This window comes from Cavia porcellus, unplaced genomic scaffold, assembly GCF_034190915.1.
Source record: "Cavia porcellus strain 051 isolate PalLab524CR breed Dunkin Hartley unplaced genomic scaffold, mCavPor4.1 scaffold_17, whole genome shotgun sequence".
NCBI lineage: Eukaryota > Metazoa > Chordata > Mammalia > Rodentia > Caviidae > Cavia > Cavia porcellus.
In genome coordinates, this window is record NW_026947500.1 from 16,985,820 (window position 1) to 17,009,710 (window position 23,891).

Below are 23,891 nucleotides of genomic sequence, written 5' to 3' on the forward strand. Positions count from 1 at the left end.
TGTAGAGGGCCAGCTGATTTGTGTTGGGGGTTTTTTTCCTAGTTTTGCTCTAAGCTGTTTTTCAGTTTTCTCCCAAGTAGGTAAATGTATAATTTCTTCTTCTGGAGACAAATTCAAGAAATTTAGCAAGCTGTGTAGTGTCAGTGTTTTGACAACTAAAATTGACTTCAAAAAGCAGAAGGGACCTAAATAAATGTAGAGCTACATTAATTGATAATTTGAAACAAGTACCTCTGTAGTAAGTAATTTTGAAAAAACAATGGAGTTTGAGAATTTATGTTACCAGGTATCAAGACCCACCACAAAGCCATGAGGCGGTGATATGCTGGGGCCAGCCTGTTATCAGCTGGTGAAAGCCAAACGTTGAATTTTTAGAAGCTTTAAAGGTTAGTTATTGTCGTATTGCTTATTTGAAATTGTCTTTTGTAAGACCACTTTGTAAACAGGAATCAACAAACCGCCAATCAGGACCACATTACCCCACAACCACTAGGAGCCTGCCAGGCCGAGCAGGGTCAAGTCATCTCAGGGAGCCGCCACACCCCTGCTCTTTGGCAGGGCTGCTACAGGCCCTGCTGAAAGTTTTTCTCTTGTAACTATTTTGAATTTATAGGGAGTGGTCCAATGATATCGTTGACTACACTTTGGACAGATTGTTGAAGGTTTTTCTGGACAATTACTGGCTCGTTAAAGTTATGGGATGGCTGGCAGTCATGCTGCCAACCTTTTCTTGTTTGGGATTCTGAAACAGTGCCTGGAGCCAGTTCCCTTGTAATTGTCTCAAGAAGCTTATGATTATTAAGACCCTGTCTAATCCAGATCCAAGCATACAAGAAAGTTTTTTATACATTTGTAGTTCTTTTGAATAATTTTTATCCCATAGTTAGACAGCTGATATAATCGATAGACCTCTTTGTTTTTCTTTTTAGGGGAAGGGGTTAGGGTTAGGGTTAGCCCCATATGCTGTGACCCAATGTGGCTCCTGAGGTTCTTGGGGTCAAGGACCTCAAGAGGATGAGAAAAATAAAGAAAAGACAAAGCTGGGGTCAGGTGGAGCCCTTATTCTCCTGATGGGAGGAAAGGAACTGCTCAACCAGTGTGGCACCTTTATTTATCTAGTGGGAAAGATGATGTCAATTTCAGCCCCTCCCTAACAACCCACTGCCAGCAGGCCTGGGCCTCTGCCTTCTTGGTGCTGGAACAACTTGTTTACTACCTTGTTTTGATCTCTCTGCTTTTTCTGGGCTGGACTTGCTTTAACCCCACACATGTGATCAATCTCCAGCTTTGATGGCTCCCTACAGGACTGAAACCTCTACAAACTGTGAGTTAAATAATTCTTCCCTTAACTTGTGTGCTGTGTATTTGTCTCAGCAATGAGAAAACTAACTGCGTATGTAAGTAAAAGCGAGTTCATCTTTTCCTACTGCTGTGGACACAGGGAGTGAACTCTTTCAGAACCGTCAGAACACACAATTAAGTTGAAGTTAGCACTCTAGATGCTTCTTCTCTGTCACATTCTGTCAATTTCTGTTGCTTTCTGGCTACTAATTGTGCATAAGGAAGAAGCAGAGTGTGTGTCTGCCGGTTTCGGTGACCCGTGCCCATTGATGTCCATGCTAGTGTACATTTGTATACAATGCTCATTTAAAGTTTCAGTTCCACCATGTTTGCAGCACTCTTAGTTAATTCTTTTTCACTGGGACTTATTACCCAACACTACAGATTAAAGGAGGAAAGGCTTATTTTAGCTCTCATTTTGTAGAGGTTTCAGTCCATAGTTGGCTAGCTCCAAGGCCAGGTGGCATGGCAGAGGGGCACTACACATGGGAGACAGTTGGCAGCATGCAGAGAAGGCAGGAGGCAGCCACCAGTGAGCCACTGGCTGCCCAATTCCTGCCCTTGTATATTCCACACTGGCTGCAAGCTCACAGAGTGGTGCCACCCACATCCAGGGTAGGACACCCAGGATCCAAGCATCATATACTTTAGATCCAGCCACTTCTGAGAAATGACACCTATTATTGTATGAGGCTTTGGAGGTACACCTAGACACAAGCCATAACATTCTGCCCCATCCCCAAAACCTTTATGCACAGTTCCTTATGCAAAAGCCATTTAGTCCATCTCTAAAAGTTGACTAAGAAAGTTAAAACACTTACAACACATAGTGGTACACGATAAGCATTCCCATTCCAGAAGGCAGAAATAGAGACAGAAAACAACAGGACCAATGCAAATCCAAAAAGCCAACAGGGAAAGCATTAAGTCCTGTAGGTCATGTCCAGCATATAGGATAATCTGTGGCAACTGTGAGCCCCAGAGGGCTTGGCTGTCTCTGCTCTTGGCACACAGCTGACGGGTGTGACCCCCACAGGTTCTCCCTTGGGCCAGCTTTTCGCCTTCCTTGTGTATTCCCTCAGACCACCTATGTTCCTTGCTTCCTCAACCTTCTGAGTTCTCCACTGCACCTTCATCTTCCCATGGACAGCATCATGAACTGCCCTCTCGGGAGCACACTAGCTTTCTGTTGCAACCTGGGTGGAAGGCATCCTGACCCCACAACTCTTCCATTATTCAGTACCTAAAATCAGCACCAATGGGATGACACCAGGGTTTGCTGCCAGCTGGAGTGACAGCCATGCTTTGTTCCCTGAATTTACAGCTTCTATCTAGACATCCCTCCAAGACCTCCTGCGATCATAGGTGGTCATAAGAAACCTTTCTTCCTTTAGCTTGTGGTGTTGGGTATTTTGTCTCAGCAATAAGGAAAGTAAATAACACCCTTGAATATCTATCTCCAGGCTTCCTGTTTACACTCGTCAGGCTTCCAGAGAAGACCCTTTAGCTCCCTGATACAAATTAACAAAGGGCTGTGATGTGAGCATCTTTGTATTGGCTTAACTAATGATATTTGGTAACAATTTAGTGTGACATTGTTTCTTGGTCATAGTTTTTCAACTTTGGTTATTGGGAGCTATCTTAGTTGCTTTCTCATTGCTGGAACAAAATGTCTTCAAAGAAGAACAACTTAAAAAAAAAGTTTCTTTTAGCTCACAGTTTGTAGCTCCTAATCTTCTGGCTCCAAAGCAGCACAGCATGGCAGAGGGAGAGAAACAGTTCATGGCAGGGCAGACAAAAAGCAGCCAAGTATCTTTCTTTCCCTTGTATTTTACTTGGGTTGGCACCACCCACACCGAGGTTGTGCCTGCCTACTCATCACCTACAACGCTGTCAATTCAATGGTGGACTAAGCCGGCTCTCACACCGCCGTGACCCAGCACCAGCCATGAGTGCACCAGGCTGTGGGGGGCCTCCAGACAGAAGCCAGGACAGGAGCTCTTTCAGTGGGCTCTTGCATCTCTATGATGGAACCCTACCACTTTTTTTAGAAATAATGTTCTTTTTTGATTGCCTCGTGCCCTGAGTTCATCCAGTTGGCATCCTTCCTTAACCCTTTTATTTCCATTCTACTTTATTACATTTGAAGCCAGAAGCCAGTTTCTTGTAGACAGCTCTGTGGTCTATGAGACCTTGGTGGACTCAGGTTCCCGAGATCGTAGGGTATGTCTTCCTCTGATTTGTGAAGTTTCCAGTCATTATTTAGTCAAGTATTTTTTTTTAGCCCTACATTCTTTTTCTTCTCTTAGGTATGAGACCAGCTGTGACTGTCCCTATAAGTCCCAAAGATTTTTCGCTTAAGCAGTTTTTTTAATCTTATGAATATTTTGTGGAGACAGGACTTGCTATATAGTACAGACCACCCTTGAGCTCGCTGTGTAGCCCAGGCTGATCCTCCTGCCTCAGAGGATCACTTATTTTATTGTTGTGGTGAAAAAAAATATAGGAATTTTATCATCTTAATTATTATCAAATGTAGCATTCAGTTGTACTAAGAGCATTTACATTCTTAGCTGAACGTGGTGGCACATTCCTATAACTCCACCACTGGGGAGTCTGAGGTGGGAGGTGACCGGCGCAGCCCCCCAATGAGACAGAGGACACTCTTGTGGGTAACAGGTAACTGCCGCTTTATTGTTGTGGGTTCTGGCTTATATATCTGACTGTGGCCAATCAGGCTGCCACGAGGAGGAAGGGCTGGAATGAGACTCGGGCTCTGGCCAATATACCCAGCTGTGGTCAATCAGGGGTTGCCACAGAGTCAGCATGGGGCAAATACGAAGTGAGCATGGGGTGGCTAATTGAAGAGGGACGTAGCGCATTGCGGAAGCTGGCGTAGTCCATAGTCCTGGGTTGGATATGGTATGTTGAGCGCCTGTGCCCAACATCTCCCCCTTTCTTTATAACTGACACAGGGTCTCCAGGGGTCGGCACCCCTTGTGAGGTGCCATGCAGCCTTCATGACAGTACCTTACTACCCATTGGTGCTCTTTTGGAGGGGGCGGGAAATCTGTTTTATGAGCCCAACCCGCATGCTCGCCGACATGGAGACCGGGTGTCTCCTGGCCAAGGACGACACTCCCTGCGATGCTTTGCTCCACACCTGCGTCACAGCATGGCGAGCCATGCTGCTGGGCTTTGACCAGATTCTATGGCCAGCAATGCTTGTTTGATAATTACTTTGTCCCTATTCCTTTGTCTGCGAATCCGACAGAGCAGAAGTAGACTGCCGAATGCGGCAAGTGTAGCCATGGCAGCCAGAGCTCCTATTCCTGCCCATTCCTTTATGAAAGAGAAAACTTTATGGATCCAATTGGAGAGTATTGCGCACGAGCTGGATCACAGGAAACTCATCTGGGTCCGCCATAACTGGAATCGGTACGAACTGGGGTACCTGCATAACGACAGCTGAAAGCGTACTGTTATTCCAACATTGTGACACATAACAGGTTGTGGTGGAGCAATTTAGAAAAGTCAAACAACAGAAAGAGGTAGGGAGCTTGCAGGTGGAGGGTGTGAAGGAATCGTTGCTCCTCACCCCTGAAACATTGCTATGAAAAACACGGACTGGGGATAAGCCTGCCACAAGAATGCTTCATTCCCTTTTCTAAGACAAATATGGTTGTCCCTCCCAACAAACCCAAAGAAACCATACAATAATTTTCATCTGTCTCTAATTAGGCCACCATTCATCCAACCAGATGAGGTTTATTCACTATCCTAACCACAAAAGCTTCCAAGCATCCACCTCATCACAAGAGCTCTCACAGGTGACTCTAGCAACAGCTGCAGTGACTGAGGCAATGAATCTTCGTTTCCAACTCAGTTGCAAGGACAAACTGCAGGTTCCATGCTATTGTCGAGTCCCACAGCAGCTTTCTAAGATTAAAGCATTAATTCAGAAGAAATCAGATTTTCTGTGGAATTTAAATAATCTTTAGTCTTAAGCATGGAAGGACAAGCAGCTGGCTTCAGGCACTTTCTGCCTGGACAGGTGTTTCTCTGTAACAGGAGATTTTAAGATTCTGAGGGAAGGTGAAGTCAGAAATTGCCCCCAGTCGATCCCCAAGCTTGCTCTTAACATAACCCATGTGTTTCTTGTGAAGAAAACTTCAGAGTGGGATTATTACCTGAGCCATCATAGCTAGAGCTCGGGGTCCTGTTGGTGGGAACCAGGCCCTCCACGGTAACCATGAGGGTGGTAATATTCATGGAGTTATTTTCAGTCACTTTTCTCTCAGTAAGTCGCTTAAAGCGACTGACAGCGGCTGAGTAGCGATGTTACCCATGTTAAGGAGAATTTCAAGAGTTTCTTTTTATTTCTTTTTGTTTCCTTTTTCCTTTTTTTTTTTCCAGGGACAGCTTAGTCCCCGCACCCCTTTACGGCACCCCCAAAACCGGCCTCTTTACGGCCCCGGAACTCTCTTTACGAGTTCCTCAATCCTGCCTTTTTACGGCTCCCGGAACTGTCTTTACGAGCTCCTCAATCCCTTGCGACGCGTCCGCCCAAGGTTGCCCGATAGCCCCCGCCATCCAGCCCGGCAGCCCCTGCCGCCTGTTGCGTAGCCCCCGCTACCAACATTGAGCAGTTTAACCTGTCAGCCCCCGCCCACTGTGTAGCACCCGCTATCGGCGCTTGACGGTTTTACCTGTTATCGTCTCCGTTCTGTCAGAGAGAGGGTCTCAGCATTCCCCGTACGGGCCACCAGTTGACCGGTGCAGCCCCTCAATGAGACAGAGGACGCTCTTGTGGGTAACAGGTAATTGCCGCTTTATTGTTGCGGGTTCTGGCTTATATATCTGACTGTGGCCAATCAGGCTGCCTCGAGGGCTACCACGAGGAAGCAGGGCTGGAATGGGATGTGGGCTCTGGCTAATATACCCAGCTGTGGTCAATCAGGGGTTGCCACAGAGTCAGCATGGGGCAAATACGAAGTGAGCACGGGGTGGCTAATTTGGAGAGGGACGTAGCGCATTGCAGAAGCTGGCATGGTCCTTAGTCCCAGGTGGGGTATGGTATGTTGAGCGCCTGCGCCCAACAGGTAGGATTTCCATGAGTTTGAGGCCAGCTCAGGCTAAATAATGAGTTCAAGATCAGCCTGAACTACTTAGCAAGACCCTACCTCAAAACTAAACGAAACAGACATTACATCCTTATGTAACCAGTGTCTACAACTTTATCATCTTGTAGAACTGAAACTCTGTACCCCTTAAGTGGTAACTCCCCAGTTCCTCCTCCAAGAACCACTGGCAACCAGCATTCTGCTTTGTGCCCATGAATTTCACTACTCCAGACACCTGGAGTAAATGGTACATCATATTAGTGTCCTCATGTAACGGGCTTATTTCACTTCAAGGTTGGTTCATGCTGTAACATGTTACAGGATCTCCTTCTTTTCAAGGGTGAATAATATTCCATGGTTTGTATACTTTATCCACTCATCCATGAATGGACACAAACTTGGCCAGAATCCTGAAACTGAGTCTCACTCTGATCACGACCCCTTTCTAACCCTAACTGTGTCTTCACTTGTCCTGGAATTTAACCTTGTCTGTGAACTTGACCCTTCCCTTCACAGTGATTCATCTTTTTCTGAGGCTCACCATGACTCTGGTCATGACCCCGACAATTAACAGGGCAAACTAAAGCTCACCCTGACCTTGACCCTGGCACCAAAATACCTCTCACACTGGCCATGACCCTGAATCTGACTCTGCCCCCAGAACATGATCCGGACCGAGAGAGGCAGACATCTCTGTCAGGCTTTGACCTTCAGTCTCAGTACCTAGCCTTGGGTAAACTTGAACTTTTGCTGTCCCCTGACGCAGCCTCCTGAGTGCTGGCAAATGCCACCACATCTGTCAGTAAAAGCTATTTTAAAGGATGCAAATGCAAGGTGAAAGAGGAGACATAAAGAGCACGACCTGGAAGCTCCAACACCAGGCCTTCTGTCCTGGTGGAGCAGGGTGCACCCCGCCCCTGGCACTGGGATATGTGTTCTTGTTCGTCTTCCTGGGTGCTCCCCTGAGCCCCTGTCACTCTGAAATTTTAGGGTGGTTTCATTACATGAGGGTGACTTGATTCAATCACCAGCCCCTCTCCCGCTGGTGGTTGGGTGGGGTTGGACTTCCTAGCCCTTTTAGCACATGGCTGTTTCCCAGTGAGTCCTCCCTGCTTACTAGGGCTTTTCTAAAAATTACCTCATTAACAGATATTCAGGTGCACTCCAAAGGATTCGTGATGCATAAAAAAGGGCCTGGGTGACACCCTGGTTATTCTAGACAACTAAGAAATCAGAAGCAGATGAAAACCAGGTAAACTAAAATGTTTCTCACAGCATCCCTTTGCTCAGTTGGGTACTTTGATATTGCCCAGCCCTGGTTCCAGGCACCTGGGGGAACTTCAAGGATTGGCTGGCTCTGGGCTTGGCCAGGGGAACCAAAACTAACTGCAAGCATCAGCTGTGCGTCTCCAGGAAACCGTCCACCTGCACGGGAATGCCCTTCCCTCTCTCCAGGGCCCACCGAGAGCCACTGCTCGCCATCCCAGGACTGCTATGTCTGTTGGAAGTGAATATGTATGTGTGCGCGTGTGTGCACGCTGCTGGAGACGGAACCCAGGGGGTGCTGAGCTACATCCCCACCCTTTCTGTTTCATTTTGTTTTGAGATTAAGTTTCCCTAAACTGCTCACACTGGGCTTGAATTTGTGACCCTCCTGCCGCAGCCTGCTGAGTGGCTGAGATTATAAGGTAGTGGCTTTAGAGAGCCTTACAGGAGATGGGAATTACCAGGATCATAGGAGTTCCTGGCTATCAGTGCTCCTGTAAGACATGAAATAAATCTCAGGGCTTTTGTGGTAAATTTAGAGATTCTCTGCAGGCCCAGCCTTGGAAAAACAGCCTGAAAGACTGGTTTCATTGGCTCCTGAGTTAAAGTGCAAGAAAGGACTTGAATTTCTCACCATTTGTTTTTAAAATCAAAATCTTGCTAAGCAGCTAAAGCTGGCCTGGAACTTACAGTCCCCATGTCTCAGGCGCCTGAGAAGCTCTGATTCAGAAAGGAAGTGTTCTCAAGATCGGTACTGGCACTGGTAGGGACAAGTCTCAAAGCCTCCCTTAGGTACTCTTCTGGGGTTGAGAGTTTATTCTGGGTCCTGCTCCTCAAAGTCTTGGTCTGTGGTCACTGGCCAGCATGCTGTGTACCGCAGAATCAGAGGTAAGACAGAATGAATTGCAAGAATTCACAACTTATCCCTGAAGAAACTGACCTTTACGAGCTGTAGACTAAGCAGACACCATGTATGTGAAAGTTCTCACCCAAGTCCTACACCCGTGGCTTCACTCGTGGCAGGTTACATTTCTGGCTGTCTGTCACACTGACACAAATTCTTACTCAGACAAAGCGACATTACAGGGCCGGAAACCTGGCATAAAATACTGAGATTTTAAAGCAGCAGGGAGAGACGTGCTTTGTGCATCGATGTGGGGCAGCTGCTCCCTGAGACCTCGGTCTGGCAGGTGCAGGTCCAGGCTGCTGCTCACCTGGGCGTGAAGTTGGAGTGGCTGGGAGCCCACAGCTCAGGTGCCGGTGACGTGACAGTGCTAGATAGCGGGCTGGGTCTGAGAGGTCCTTGAAAGCACAGCTGAAGGTGCCCTGCACCTCCTCTTTCCTTCTTAGGGTTCCTTGGATTCCAGCTCTTTTCTCTCTCCTCAATCCACACCTAGAGAGGATTTTAAAAGAGAAGAGGAGCTTGGGCAGAGCTTAGCTACCTAAGGACCCGAGCAGCGGAGCAGAGGATTCATGTCCAGTGGCTTTGATGATCAGCAGGGCAGGAAAGTCCCCGTGCATCAGTGTTACAGGGATATGGAAATCGCTGGCCCTTCACGCAGTGCCAGCCACCTGACAGAGAGGGGACACGAGCTCCTCTGTGCAGGGCGGGTGGCCTCAGGTGACGCGTGCTTGCTCTCGGCTCACTACAGAGAGATTCTGAATGTATCTTTTTATGGCTCAGTCCCTTTCAAGTCATGGTAATACATTCAAACTTAATTCCTTCACGATATCTCTGAGAGCTCAGCCAAGGGATTTGGAGAACCACCACAGATGCGCTCCGACGTCAAGAAGAAAGAGAAATGCTAAAGAATATTTCTTTTAAAAACAAAACACGAAAAGCTCAACTTTGATTGTTTTTTTAAATCAGGAAGATACAAAAGAAGCATGTGAATAAAGTTATTTTAAAAATCACCGTGACTTCACGTGGGAAGTCTCTAACGACAGGCAATGAGTCATGGCTGCGGTATTTGTAACACATTGTTTCTGCAGTGACATTTAAAATGGAAAACATCGCCTGGGAAACGCAATGTGAACCTTTGTTTTAAACAATATGTTGCATATGTATTTTAAGTGCTAAGAAGAATACAAATGCATGTGCTAAGATAATATTAATTATCTGTGTAATTAACTCTACTAATATTAATCCCACCAGAAGGATAAAAAATCTACACATTTAATTCTGTTATTCAAAGATGGCTTTTATATTTTTTTAAAAAATTGATGTCATTTAGGCTGCTTTTCAAAGTCATCCCAGAAGGTAGGAATCCTACATGACTTCTATGGCCATGGTTTGAATAGTTTTCCCCTATGAAACCCTAAGGCTGAGTTTCCAAGGCAACCCTGCTGGGTGGTGGGGGTGGGTTGGAGGGTCTGGGAACGCAGAGCCCCCTCCCATGGATTTGAGCCTCTCTAGCACAGGCTCTTGCTCTGGCAAGAGGGTCCCCCTAAGCCGGTGTATTCTCCTCTGCGCTTCCTGGTCCTGGCTCTGTGGACTCGTCCACCCTGTGGCTTTCCTGCCACTTGCGAGCAGCCCCCACTCAGAGCTGAGCTCATGCCAGCTTCACGCACGCTCCCAGACTTCCAGGACAGGGAAGCAAAGTCTCTTCCCTTTCTAAAGTACCCAACCTCAGGTATTCTGTTACAGTAACAGCAAGCAGACAGAGACACCACCATTCGGTTTTGTCTGAGGCAGAAAAGTTTCCCTGGGTGGTGGCTTTTAGTGGTAACACAGGGACTGTCCAGGTCAAGTGGGTGAAGTTGGTGGCCGTAACCCCTAAATGATAGCTGGGGGGGGGACAAAGGGTCAGTGCTAGGCTGTCAGTGACTGCACCTGGGTGGGGAGAGCCCAGGGAATGAGACAGGCAGGGCCTCCCACAGGCCTTTCCAGCTCTCATCCTGTGGACCGTCAGATGTAAGCACACCCACAGCTGTGGCTTCGGGTGGAGGCCACCATGCAGGGCACTGTAGCCAGTGGACAGGTGGCCAGGTGGCCCTAGGAAGGCCTCCTGTGGGTGACTGGGCTGACACTGTGTTCAGGGAAGGTCGGCCAGGGAGGACAGCGTGTGCTCTGGCAGAAGCATGATTCCTTGGGCTCCTGGGCACCCAGGGACCAGTCTGGCTTTTATTTTAGACACAAGGGAAAGCTGTCGCAGGGTCATAAGATGTGGTCTGCTGTGGTTTGCCTTGTAGAACACAGGGCCGACTGGTCTGTGCCCCTCACATGGGCGCATCGTACAGCTAAGGAAGTGGACAGGCTCAGAAGCTGCACCTTTCCAGGGCCCACAGCAGCCCACAGAAAAGCCAGGGCCTTAAAAAGAAGTAACGTAGCCTGCTTTGCGAACACAAGGGAAACTATACAGATAGCTGGGCATGGTGGCGCACACGTGTAATCCCAGCACTCAGGAGGCTGAGGCAGGAGGATCCTTGCAAGTTTGAGGCCAGCCTGGGCTCCAAAGTGAGCTCAGTGGCAGCCTGAACTGCACAGCAAGATCCTGTCTTGAAAAAAAAAGAAAATTATACCGACAAGACATGCATTTAATGGGTGTGCCATAGGTGACGAGAAAAGCCTGGCTAGAGACAGAAGCCTTGGAGTTGTGACATGTGTGCTACCATCACAAAACCTTGGATTAAAACGCGGAGAAAAGGCGTAATTCTGCCTCTTTTTTATCACCTGCAATTCCGATGATGGCCACAAGAGGGCGCTCTCCTCTTGCTGTTTATAAACCGCAGCTTCAAGCCAGGATTTCCCTTTCATTTTTCTATTTTTTGCTGAGAGTCTGTAGGCAGTGAGTGTCTAAGTAAACATGTAACAACCAGTTCTGGGAGGGCGGAAGAAGCCTCGTTAAGAGTTGCCAATTTCCGTGGTGTAAATACTTCCCCAGCGTGAGATCCTGCAGCATTTCTCAGGCTAATTACCCTGGGGTGGGGAAAGCAGGCTCCACCCAGCGCGGGTTGAGGGTTCCAGAGCAGGAGCAGGCTGGGGTGGCAGATTCTCTGAGGGAACTGGATTGTGACTCAGAACACACCGCCGAAACAGTGTTACCTTAAATGTTGGCTGTCTCCTTAATAACTTTTAAGCCAGCACTCCTCCCAAAAAAAGTCTAAAATAGACGAAGGGGCTGTAGAAAAAAATATAAAAATATTAATTTCTTCAAATTGCAAGACCTTCCTAGGAGTGAGTACTGCTAAAATTACTGAATCATGTCATTTCCTATCATCATAACTAGACTTATGTCAGATTTTGAGTTAGTGGCTTGATAAGTAGCTGAACCAATGAAGATCTTCAGAGAATGAATCAGAGTCAATGTATTTTTATATTAGAACAAATACAAATTCTTCAATATGATTAGTGAAAAGAAAATATTTTGGCTGGATTCTGATAATTTTGCTTTGTTTTTTGAAGCAGGGTTTCACTATGCAGTCCAGGTTGACTTTTGAACTCACTATGTAGCCCAGGCTGACCTCAGTCTCATAGTGATCCTCCTGCCTCAGCCTTCCAAGTGCTGGATTACAGGCATGCATCACTACATCTGGCTGACTCTAAATTGGGTGCTTGTGAAATTTAAAACAAAACTAAAGATGAAGTCAGTTGTGCTGGTGTGTGCTTATAGTGCCTGTACTCTGGGAGAATGAGGCAGGAGGATCACAAATCCGAGCTCATCTAAGTAACTTAGCCACTTAGCAAGACCCTGCCACCAAAATAAGGAAGGAAATGATCCGGGGCATAGTTCGGTGCAAAGACCCTGAGTTCAGTCCCAGCCCCCCACCTACCCCCGCAGACACACAGGGAAAGGAAGGGAAGACATTAGGCTAAATTAAAAAGTTTTTAATCTCAACATGTACAAATCAACATACCAAAGAGTGATGTCGCTGTGCGGCTGAGTGGAAGGCTTCAGCCTCCTGCCAGGGAGCCAGGAGGTCCAGAGAGGGTCCAGTGCCCCACCGCAACAAAAAAGTCTGAGATCAGACACAGGAGAGAGCAGGAAAAGTGGGTCGACTTTTCAGCATCCTCGCGTTTAGAGACGAAGAGCCTCCCGCCCAGGGGTCTCTTCCACGGGGCCAAAGAACCTGCCGAGCATCCGGCTTTCCCGGCCCTCACTGCTTCCCTGCGCTCCCAAAGACACTGCAGGGGCTGCAGAAATAAGCAACCGGGCCAGCCAGGGGCGAGCGAGAGGGTGGGGCACATGGCACCGCCGCAGAGCCGTGGGCTCCTACAACAGACTCCGCCAAGGGGTCTCAAGGAGTCTCACGCTGACGCCTTAGCGCGCATGGCTGCGGCAGGTGCGCGGCAGAGCACGAGGGGCAGGTGCATGGCAGGTGCATGGCAGGTGCGCGGCAGAGCACGAGGGGCAGGTGCGCGGCAGAGCACGAGGAGGAAGGGGCGCGGCAGAGCGCCCAGGGCAGGTGCTCAAGGGCTGCAGCTCTCACCGCAGTGCTCGCAGGCAACCAGCTAGGCTCTGCCGGGCTGGGGTGGGAGCGCCCTTCAGCTGGAGCACCTCCCGGCCCCAGGGAGCACAGAAAGGCAGCCTCACAGTGGGTTTGGTTTTGTGAGATTGAAAGAAGGCAGAATTTCTCAAGAGTTTTCCCCAGGAAGGAACGAGAGAAGCGGAGGGGGAAGGTCAGAGAGCAGCTTAGTGGCAGCATCTCTGCCTAGCAGGCAGCAGGCCCTGGGCTCAACCCCTGGCACCACAGCCCTGAGACACAGTGAGCCCGCAGGATTCTAGCTGAGCCAGTAGAGATCAACAGAGACTGCAGGAAACGCCTGCTTCTTCAGATAGGAAGACAGCAGCCCAAGACAGCAGAAGCAAGTCAAGGAAATGCAGCCTCACTAAGCAGGCAGTGCAGTGTTCCAGGAGATGGCTTCCAAGAAATGGAGCTCTAGATTAGCTCGACAAACAATTGTTTTAAAAGGTTCAGTGAGCTGTAAGAGAAGAAGATAGAACACGATGAACTTAACATGTAAGAAATGAGACATTCATGAAAGAAATAGAAATCTTTAATGAAAAGAACCAAACAAATTCTGGAGCTGAATAATACAGTAAATGAAATTTTTAAAATGCAACAGAGAATGTTTCAACAGCAGACTCGGTTAAACAGAATAAATCTGTGAAGCTGAAGAAAAAAACTTCTCAAATGACCCAGTCAGCGGTGGGAAAGAAAACAATGAATGAGAGGCAGGGAAGTCTATTAGGGTTCAGGAAATATCGGCATGGAGACTGATAGGTGCATTATGGGAGAGAAAAAGCTCTTCTAAAGGAATAACAGAGGAGGGTCTGGGGATTTAGCTCAGCGGCATAAGCACCTGCCTTGCAAGCAGGCGGTCGTGAGTTTGATCCCCGGTACCGATAAAAAGTTAAAAAAAAAAAAAAAGATAAAAAGGAATAACAGAGACTAGGCATGGCGACCCATGCTCATATCCTACCCCCTGGGAGGCCGAGGCAGGAATAGCACAAATTTGAGGTCAATGTGGTTTAAACAGTGAAACCATCTTAAAAAACAAAAAAGGAAAAGCAAGAAGGAATAGCTGAAAACTTCCTGTCTTGAGAAGGAGATGAATATAAGGTTCATAAGACCCAAAGATCTTTAAGTGACATCAAATCAAATCAAACCACACCAATATGCATTCCATCTAATTATCAAAAGTCAAAGTCAGAGAAAATTTTGAAAGCACCAAGAGAAAACCAGCCTTTTATGTACAAGGAAACTCTATAAGGCTATCAGCAGATTTCTCAGCAGAAGCTTTGTGGACCAGGAGAGAGTGAGGTAATACATTCAATTGGATGTTGTCCAAGAATCCTACACCTGGGAAAGCTATTTGCAGAAATGAAGTACAGATAACAATTTCTAAAACAGCCAGAGGAGTTCATCATTATTAGACTTGCCTGGAGAATGCTGGAGAGGTCTTCAAATTAAAGCAAAAGCATGCTAATTAGTAATATAAAATACAAAGGATAAAACTGACTGGTAAAGGCAAGTACACAGCCACATTCACAATAGTCTGATATTGTATAAGTTACTTTTCAAGTTAGAAGATGAAAGTATTTAAAGATAACTATACCAACAATAATGTATCAAGTGATACACTGAAAAAAGTAAATTGTGACATGAAATAAATTGTAAGTATGAGGGTCAGTGAAATACAATGAATTACATTGTTATCCATTTAAAATATATTGTTATTAAAATCTCTTATATAAACCTTGTGGTAATCCTTTCATAGATACGCACCAAAGGAAAGGAATCAAATATACCATTACCAAAAAATAAAAACATGAAATCACAAATGGAGACATTAAGAGAGAAAGAAGGACTCTGGGCTGGAGAGCTGGTGAGCTTGATTAGCACGGGGTAGGCCCTGGGTTAACCTCCAGCGGAGAGGGAGGGAGGGAGAGAGGAGAAAGGGGAAGAGGTGAGGAAATGAAGACTACAAAATATTAAAAAATAATTAACAAAATGGCAGTAGAGATTCCTTGCTTATCAATAACTACTTCAAATGTAAATAGGTTAAATTCTCCAAACCCAGGACACAGAGCGACTGTGAATGGAGAAGGAGACAAAACAAACACCCCTCCACTCTCCACGGGCTGCCTCTAGAAGGCTCACTTTGGTTTTAAGAACACACACAGACTGAAGGTAAAGGGCTGAAAATGACATTGCCTGCCAGCGGTAACCAAAAGAGTGTGCGAGGGCATATTTACATCAGATACAGACTTTAAGTCCCAACTGCCATAAGACACAAGAAAGTCTTATCTCATGAGAGAGGCACAGATTTATCAAGAAGATAATTATTTATAAGTGTATATGCACCCAACATCAGAGTACCTAAATATATAAAACAAAGTTATTAACAAACCAAAGGAATAAACAGCAACCCAGCAATAATTCTGCACTTAGCAGTGGAGAGACATCAACACAGGAAATGAATAAGGGAACAATGGGCTTAATGATGCTGTGCACAAAGGGACAAACACAGCAGACACACACAGAGCATCCCATCCAGCGGCAACAGAACGCAAATTCTTCTTAGGCACACACAAAATATTCTCTAGAATGGATCATAGGTTGGGCCATGAAGGAACAAATTGTGGTTGTTAATACATTTAAGACTGAAATCATACAAGTGTTTTTTTCTGAACACAAAGACATGAAACTGAAAATCAAACGTGGAGAAGTTATGTCTATAAGGAAATGAACGCACTCCTGAAAAATCTATGAGTTAAATAAGAAACCAAAAGGGAAATAAAAAGTATCAGGAGGCAAAGGAAAGTGGAACTATGATATACTAAAATATAAGCACTTCTAAGAGGAAATTATTGGTGATAACTGCCCATATTAGTAGAAAGGAGAAATCACAAATAACTTTATACATCAAGTAACTCGAAATAGGAGAACACACTAAGCCCTAAATGAGCACAGGGAAAGAAATCCTAGAACCAAGGCAAATGAATTAAAGACCACAGAGACTGTAGAAAAGATTGACAAACCTGAATTGGCTTTTGGAAAAGATGAACACGAGGACAAATGTTTAACTAGACAAAGAAAAAGAGAGAGAGAGAGAGAGAACTCGGGTAAATAAGATGATAAATGAAAAGGAGACATTACAACCAATGCCACAGAAATAAAACGATCGTTAGAGACTCTCATTAAGAATTATATGCCAACCAGGAAACCTACGAGTGGATAAATCCCTAGAACCCGTCTGGTAAGACTGAGTGACTACTAGGAAGTGGGCCTCATAATGAGTAAAGAGACTGAATCACTAATCACAAATTTCCTATCAAAGAAAATCTCTGGACTGGATGATTTAGTGGTGAGTTCTATAAAGCACTTAAAATAATTACTTCCAATTTTTCTTAAACTCTTCCAAAAAATTGAATAGGAGAGAACATTTCCAAACTTACTTTATGACCTCAGCATTACCTCAATTCCAGAGCCAGACAAGGACAGTATGGAAACATAAAAGGCAGTATCTTCAGTGAATACAGAGGCAGACATCTGTGACACAACACTGCTAGTGAGCCCTAGTGGTGCAGTCAGACAGTGTGTGGTGCTTATACAAAATACTACTGGTCAGTCGGGTGTGGTGGTACAGGTCTGTAATCCCAGCACTCTGGGAGGCCGAGGCAGGAAGACTGCAAGTTTGAGCCCAGCGTGAGCAGTGTAGCAGCTTAGTGAGACTCTCTCCCAAAATAAAAAATTTAAGGAGGCTGGGAATGTGGCTCAGCGTGAAGGCCCTGGGTTCAGTCCCCAGTACCCCAAAACAAAGGAAAACAAAATACCAAAATCATATGGTCATCTCAACTGATGCAAAAGGGCCCTTGATGGAATTTAATATATTTTATGATAAAAGCCAAAACATTGGACATCCCCTCGTAGAATGTGAGCCCGTAGTGAGCATTATATTCAGCGGTGAAGAGATGAAGGCGTATTCTCCACGATCAGACACAAGAATTCTCCCTCGCTGCTTTCATTCAGCACAGTCCAGGGTAAGAAGTCCTGGCCAAGTCACCGGCAATGAGAAGAAATCAGACGTCCCAACCAGGAGGCAGCAGAATGTTCTCTGTTTGCAAGTAATGTGATTCACAGCTCTGAAACTCCACTCCAAACTGTCAGAGCAAAGAAATGACTCCAGTGAGGCTGCAGGGTATGAAATAAAAATACAGAACTGGCTGTGTTAAGAGGCTGGGCACGATGGGTACAGCTGGAACCTCAGCACTGCGGAGAGGCTGAGGCAGGCGCTGCGCCTCTGCGAGTTAGAGACTTAGTGGGAAGCTGGCTCAGAAAGTAAGAAAGCAGGGAGGGGCCGGGTGGGGAATGTAGCTCAGTGTGGAAGCCCTGGGTTCAATCCCAGCTTAAAAAAAGCGAGTAAAAGAAGAAATTAAGAAAATAATGCCATTTATGATAGTAACAAAAAGAATAAAATGCTTAATAATAAATTTAGCCAGGGACAAAAAAGGTATGTATGGAAACTTTTAAACACTGAAAAAAAGTGTTTGAAGAAGGTAAATAAATGGGAAAGTATCTTGAATTTATGGAATGGAAGAACTAATATTGTTAAAATGTCCATAGGACTAAAAGGGATAACCGATTAAATGCAATTACTATCAACACTCCAGGGGCATTTTTCACAGAAATAGAAAAAAACATTCTAAAATTCATGCAGTATCATGAAAGATCCCAAATAGTCATAGCAACCTAAGCAAGAAGACCAAAACCACAGCGACAGGAACAGTATGGTACTGGACACAGACACACAGAGCAATGGGACAGAATGGAAACCCAGCTGTACGCCCATGTATTCACAGCCCGCTGGCCTTTGACAGGGGTGTCCAGGCATGCGAGTGGGGAGGGGTGCCCCCTTCAATACGTGACGCTGGGATAGAGGGGGTCCACAGGCAGAAAAGTGAAAGTTTACCTTCGTGTCTCCTCATACTCAAATATTAACTGACAGTGGATTAAAGTTGAAAGCAAGACCTAACACTGTAAAATTGCTAAAAGAAAACGAAAAAAAATGTCCCATGACATTAGTCTGGGCAATACTTGTTTTGATCATAATCCCCAAAAGTACAGACAACAAAAGCAAAAACAGACTAATGGGGCTGCGTTAAACTAAAATACTCTGCATAGCAAGAGGAAACCATCGACAGAGTGAGAATGGGACTGGGGAGTGGGAGAAAAAGCAGCGAGTCTGGCATCTCTTAAAGGGTAACGTACACGCTGGCCCTTGGCATGAATCAGCAGAATCCGTGCTGGGTCGGGCGGACCACAAGAAACCAGTTTGCCCTTTCACAGTATGCAGAGCTCACGTCAGGAAGGGTGAATTTGCCTCCTATTTACTCCTCCCAGCCAGTTTGCCCTTCCTGTGAGCCGACCAGCGTGCAGGCTGAGAGTCAAGAATACTACATATCTCCCTCCCTGTCCCTGTGAGTCATCAGCTGATTTGGAGGACGGCTGATAGCAACTGAGGTACAAAAACAAATCAGTGCTGGTTCTGTTTGATTGACTTTGCAGGCCTAGGGCTGGCAGCCTGAGCATCTCCTAGGAGGATGAAGGATGCAGTATAGTAAATATGGGGGATTCCCTCTGTCTTGTTTTTGAATTGTTGTTCTGTTTTACTCTGATTCATTGTTTTGTTTTATTCAACGTTCTATTTTGATTGGTTTTACTCTGTTCTGTTTTGATTAATTTTACTATGTCTGATGGTATGGACAGCTATTTTGAAGATAACAAGATATTATGGTGGCCATTGTTGATTCCCTACTGACCTGCCTTGGAATTTTGTATTACTTTTTACTGTTTTGTTTTGGTTGGTTTTATTCTGTTTTGTTTTTTGGGGTTTGTTCTCTTTTTAAAAAAGAGGAGGAATGTCCAAATATATACAGAACACAAATAATTTCATAGCAAAAAGATCAAATCAAGTCAAAACAAAAAATATTGATTAAAAAAACAGCAAAGCATGAGAATAGATATTTTTTTCCCAAGAAGACCTACAAAGGACAACAGGTGTGTGAAAATGTGCTCAACATCATGGTCATCAGAGAAATGCAAATCATAACCATAAGCCTAAGAAAACGAAGGAACTGTCTTAGTCCATGCCACATTTCTGTAGCAAAACACCAGAGGCTGCACGCTTTATAGAGAAAAGAAACTTCTTCAGCTCACAGTTCCACTGGCTCAAGGGCACAGAACTGACATCTACGCAGTGCTAGTGAGGTCCTCAAAGCAGACGGCATCCTGAGAGACTAGGACAGGCCAGGCTTCCTTGTTTCACAGTAACTCATTCTCTTGGAGCTGATCCACTCTTGAGAGCACCAGGTCACCCCGAAAGGACAGCAGGAGCCGTCCACGAGGGTGTAGGCCCGTGATCTGCTTGCTTTTCATAGGTCTCGTCTCTTACAACTTTCACCGTCTCAGTGAGTTAAAGCTCTCGAAAGGGATGAACCTCATGCAAATAAAAGCAGATGCCAACTGTGAGTGCTGGTAGGATGCAGAACGGCGAGAAGATCCCTTAAAAAGTTAGAAAGAGCTATTCTGGAGGCTGAGGCAGTAAATTACAAGTTGGAGGCCAGCCTGGGCAACTTAGGGAGATATGCTTCCAAATGAAAAGGACTGGAGATGTAGCTCAGAGTCCTCTAGATTCAATCCCCAGTGCTGGAGAGAGGGTGGAGAGAGAGAGAGAGAAAGAGAGAGAGAGACACAGAGACAGGGACAGAGACAGAGACAGAAAAACAGGGAGAGAGAGAGAGAGAGAGAGAGCTTTGCCACTTGTAATAACACAAATGAGAAATGAGTCCAGAGGGTGCTATGCTGAGTGACATAAACCAGACATGGAGAGACAGATAGTGTGTGTCCTCAGCTACATGTTTAATAAAACATTTGTAGGAAAAATGTTTTGGCACCAGGGATCAAATTCATGACCCGGCACTTACCAGGAAGGCATTTATGCCTGCTGAGCTAAATCCATAGCCCCAGAACAAAACCCGATGAGCTGGTGGAAGCAATGTAGGATGGGAGTCTCCAGGGGTCAGAGGTGGGAGGTAAGGAGGAGGGTGGGAAGTCAGGGTGATGCTGGATCACCGAGTCCAGGACCCTGGTGTACAGCCCGGGGATAGTCTGGAACTCACCATACTGTATTATGCAATTAAAATTGCTCCACACATAGGTCTATCTCCTGTTTACTTTCCTGGGACCAGGAATGGAACGCAGGACCTCGCACTTGCCAGGCAGGCACTGTGCCACTGAGATAGTCCTGGCCCCAAGTTGATCTTAAGGATTCTCATCATGCACAAAAATGGTAATTAGGTGTGGTGATGGACATATTAATTCAATTTATTATGGTAATTCTTTTAGAATGCCATATATATGTAACAAAACATGACATCGTATACCCAAGCGCATACAATGTTTGTCAATTTCACCTCCATAGATGTGGGGAAACGCTGCCTTTGAAAGTCAAAGGCAGCTGGTCATAACATCACAGTATGTGAGGAGGGAGAATGAAGACGGTAAGCAGTGGGGCTGGATCACTGAGCGCAGGTTCCTGGGGCCTTGCACCTGTGAAGTGGAGGCTGTGAAGTGGTTCTCAGGGCGTCCAGGAGCCGCTGGACCGGGAACTGTGGGGCAGGGCCCAGCGGTTTGCGTCTCATGCTCTCCTAAGATGAGAAGCACTGAGTCTCGTGGACTTGTTCATGTCTGCTGGTCACTTTCATCAGGGTGACATGATCCCCGACACCCACAACTTGAAGGGGAGAGGTTTATTTCGGCTCAGACTTCAGAGGGTTCAGCTCATGGCTTCAAGGCAGAAATGACAAGACAGAAGGACCTGGCAGAAGAAAGCTGCCCACCCCATGCAGCCAGGAAACAGAGAGAGAAGCAGGGCTGGAGTTTTAGCTCAGTGGCATATGCACCTGCCTTGCAAGCAGGCGATCGTGAGTTCAATCCCCAGTACCGATAAAAATGAAAAAGTCAAAAAAAAAAAAAAAAAAAAAAGAGAGAGAAGGGAGGAGCTGGGGACAAAAGGTGCCTTTCCCCCTCATTCTCCCTGGGGCCAGAGTCAAGGCCTTAGGTTTGGAAAGGGAGCGGGTTCTTCTACTTATTCTTCTTTTTAAAAAATATTTCATTGTAGAATAAACCTTAGATGTTAACGATCATATTTAATGTGGACACAGGACTGAGAGAAGGAAGTCTACCCTCCCGCTCCCAACACTCAGCTTAGAAGCAGGGCATCGATGGAATTTTAACGCAGTTGCTTCTAGGGAGAGAGCACGGGAATATTATTTTGTGACCCCCTTCCTTGTCACTAGGTTGGCCAGGTTGACCTCAAGCTCTCAATCCTCCTGCTTTGGCCTCTCGAGTGCTGGGATTACAGGTCTGAATACAATGTCTGAATACGGGTCTAAATCCCTCCCTCTGCCTTCCTCCTCCCTTCCTTCCTCTCTCTCTCCTTCTCTGCCTTTTTCACTTCAGAGTCCATGGTATTACATTTAAACCATTTTAAGATTGAACAGATTTAATCTAATGCATAATTGCAAATTGTATTTTCATCTATGGTCTCTTCATCCTCATTAATACGCTTCCCTTAAAAATTGCTTTTGGAAACTTCAGATCCACATGGTTGGATGGTTCAAGGTTGCAACATTAGCTGTAATTACCCACAGCCTCTGACTTTTGTTGTAATTCATAGTGACCTCGTTAAAATTCTGTGATTCCGTTCTTCCCTTTTTTTTCTTTTTTGCAAAATTTCCTGGTGCTCATGCAGACTGATTAAGCTAGCTTTGGGGCATTAAAACTTAATGCCTTTGTTTCATTTTTACCCACATATCAGTAGTTACCATGGTTACCAAGAAGGGTTCAGGTGGTGCCAACTTGCAGATGTGCTGAAATGTTTTCCCTGGCTCAGACTGTCCGTTACTACAGCAGGACAGCAGCTAACTTCCAGGGTAAGCAATTGTTATACCCTAGGTTAATTTGGGGAAGCTTTTCATCTCTTTTAGCCTTCGACCAGCTCACTATGCCCAAAAGCACAGTTATAGGTGCCGTGAAAACAGACCAAGACGACCACACAGATGACGTGCTCACATCAGCAGTCCGTTGTTCTGTCTCTGTATTTATTTTTCATCAGTAACACTTCATCTCAAGGGTGACACAGGGTCACATTTTCCAAAACTTTGTGGTCTCCACGGGGACAGCACCTGGCTTGCAAGTAACAGAAATAAGCTAGGGAAATGTGTGTGTCATGGAATCTGGGGCAGGGCTGCAGCTGGAACCAAGGATTTAAATGCTTCAGAAATTTGTTTTGTCTTTATTATATCTTGTGATTCTTTTTTTTCAAATATGGTAAAAATTTACACAGTATAAAGTTGACTGATTTCGCTATTTTTAGTGTACAGTTCAGTGGTGTTAAGTATGTTCACATCAGTCCATAACCATGATCACCATCTATCCTGAACCCTGTTATCTTCCCAAATGGGAATGCTTTACCCAGTGAGCAATGACTCCCCATCCCTTCTTTACTCAGCTACTGACAGCTGATGTTTTCCTGTATGTCTCTGAATTTGCCTGTTCCAGCCACCTCGTATCAATGGAATCATACACTCTCTCTCCTTTGGTGAAAGGCTTATTTTTCTTGGCATGATGTCTTCATGGCTTACTCACCCATGCTATAGTAAATGCCAGCATTTCCTTCAGGGTTCAGGCTGTGCTGAGTAGAGGAGCCACTTCTTGTTTATCCTGTCTGATACTGATAGACATTTGGGTCACTTCCACCTTTTGGCATTGTGACTAACATGCTATGAGCATGGCTGTACCAATATCTCTTCGCTTCTTGTTCTCAGCACTCCTGGTGGACTTGGTATATCACACAGTGATCTAATTATGATTCCACTAGTATAGATGGAAAAGTATTTTTTCAATCTTTGTTTCCCTATGGGTGGGATCAAGATCAACTCAGTCTCTTGAAGTTTTAGGGTGGTGTTTCTTTTTTCTTTAAACATGCTTACATTTATTTTGCTGACAAATATAGACTTGGACAGAGGTTGGTCACCACTGTTTCCTGTAGTGTCAACTGAGGCACAAAACTGGGTGGCACTTGGTGCTGGTTTTGGGCTGGTAATTCATCTGGAGCTTCTCTGATGTGAGGCTTTGATTCTTCTCTGTGGGGCCCCCGTGGTACTCCTCGGGCTTCCTTACAGCATGGGCTCCAAAAGCAAGTGTTTCAGCAAGGAGATGTCTCTGGCTCTGTCTCTCTGTCTCTTCCTCTGTGTCTCTTTTTGTCTATCTTTCTCTTCGTGTCTCTCTGCCTCTGTCTCTTTCTGTCTCTCCTTCCTTTCTCTTCATTGCAAATTATCTTCCCTCTAGCTCTTTTCTACTCCCCCATCTCTAAGCACATAACTAACACAATGGTCTGAGTTTCTAGCCACCTGGATTTTTATAACATTTTCTTCTGTCTTCTGATGTCTAACCTGGCATCATCCTGCTCCCTGCTCTCTGCTCTGGTGGACATCTTCCTTGATCCCATCTCTCAATTTCTAGTATTTGTCTTTGGTTTGGCCCCAGTGGGAAAACAGCTTTCATGGGCTGGACATCATCACTGGAGAGCCTGGAGAACTGACCTTGCTGACTCTGGTTTGGTTCAGGGTACTCTTCCACCCAACCAGAGCT

General features: G+C 45.7%; 1 long non-coding RNA gene across 1 annotated transcript in view; it reads left to right on the plus strand.

Moving 5' to 3' along the window:
• Positions 1 to 1,262: 1,262 nt before the first annotated feature.
• The window catches only part of LOC134471182 (uncharacterized), a 79,896-nt gene continuing 57,267 nt past the window's right edge, over positions 1,263 to 23,891 (plus strand). The window contains exon 1 of the long non-coding RNA XR_010040492.1: positions 1,263 to 1,324. This is a non-coding gene — a long non-coding RNA (uncharacterized LOC134471182). The remainder of the gene's footprint in view (positions 1,325 to 23,891) is intronic.